This window comes from Halyomorpha halys, unplaced genomic scaffold (assembly GCF_000696795.3).
Source record: "Halyomorpha halys isolate HHAL.00 unplaced genomic scaffold, Hhal_1.1 Scaffold494.1, whole genome shotgun sequence".
Lineage (NCBI taxonomy): Eukaryota > Metazoa > Arthropoda > Insecta > Hemiptera > Pentatomidae > Halyomorpha > Halyomorpha halys.
Genome location: NW_027110283.1, coordinates 1417252 through 1418723, shown reverse-complemented (window position 1 = coordinate 1418723; position 1472 = coordinate 1417252).

The following is a 1472-nucleotide window of genomic DNA, read 5'->3' as shown; positions in this document are numbered from 1 at the left end:
AATTAGGTACTAATTCGTGTATAAGTTTCAACTCAAAATTCGAAAAGTGCCGGGCCAGGGACATGCACCTTTCGAAAATGGCCGAAAACCCACTTTGCGAATTCGTCAAGTGTTTTTTTATGGAAATGGCAGAACATTGAGCGGGAAGTAATAATTAAAGGATGAATAAGGAAAAAATTGGAAAACCAATATCATTATTTATTTTTATACGAAAATTTAAAATGAGCTCTACACCATACTTTTATAGTGAGTGACATAGTGATTTTTAATTGATTCTTTAAACATTAAATTGATTATTACTTATTACACCTTAATTTTATTGTTTTAATATTGTGTTCCTGTGTGTGTCTTAAAAAGTCATACGCATTTGTTTTAAATTTAATAAACCTAGGTGGGTTATTAGCGACATGATTATATCTAACATTGAAAACATGAATTATGTATCTACAATGGTTACATAAAGTGTAATTAAATGATACAATTAAAAAAAAAAATATTTTAAATTTTATTAACTTTATTTATAAGTTATAATTATTATATAATAAATTTATATAACTTGAAAATCCTCCTAGGCCCCTAAAAATACCTTATATTGTCATAATGTTTTTAGAGTGCTACCTACGAGTAGTTTCTCTACATGCCTGTATCATACAATTATGATCTGACCTCAAATTTACTTGATATATTTAATCAAATCTAAGTCTTCTCTACCATTCTACGACAAACCCAAACTTGAACACTTCCACCTTCATATTTTATAGTTTCTAAGTCTTTATTAACATATGATTTTCCTAACTCGTGCCGTTTTTTTGGTTCGTCTTTGTAATACAAGGTTGTTTCCTTGGAACCCAACCGTAATAATTATATTTGTGAATAACATCGCTTATTGTTTGTAAACTGAAGGTAGTATAGGAATTTGATGAAACCTCTTCTTCTATCCTGACGACTGGTGGAGAGGGATCTCACTCTACAAGTCGGTGTATGCTCTAGAAGGAAGCTGGAGAACCAACACCTCCATCACTTACTGACAGAGAGCACTACCCATGTTTGTTCAAATATTATATATTGTTGATTTTTTAATTGAATTGTAAATATATTATTTAAAAAAATAAACGTAAACTAAATAATATACTGACTCACAGTAAAGTAATTTCTTACAGGCTGTGTCTCTCACTGCTCTTTGCATTCTTAACAGATTGATTACCAGAGGGTATAAATAGGTCATGGTTCAACATGAGGAGGCCCCTTACTACCTTTGGGGCTCCACTAAACCATCGAATTCCTCCCGAATCTAATCCTTACAGTCCTAAATTCTTCATAAAATCCTCAATGTTCCTTACTTTGTCACAAATCAAGTCATCCATCAGGACCTCAATGTTCTGTATGTTGCCGATTTGGCCAGAACCAGATACCAATCCTTCAGATTTAGATGCCTCAGAGGATTATTAGATAATGAAGGAGAAACCAGATTA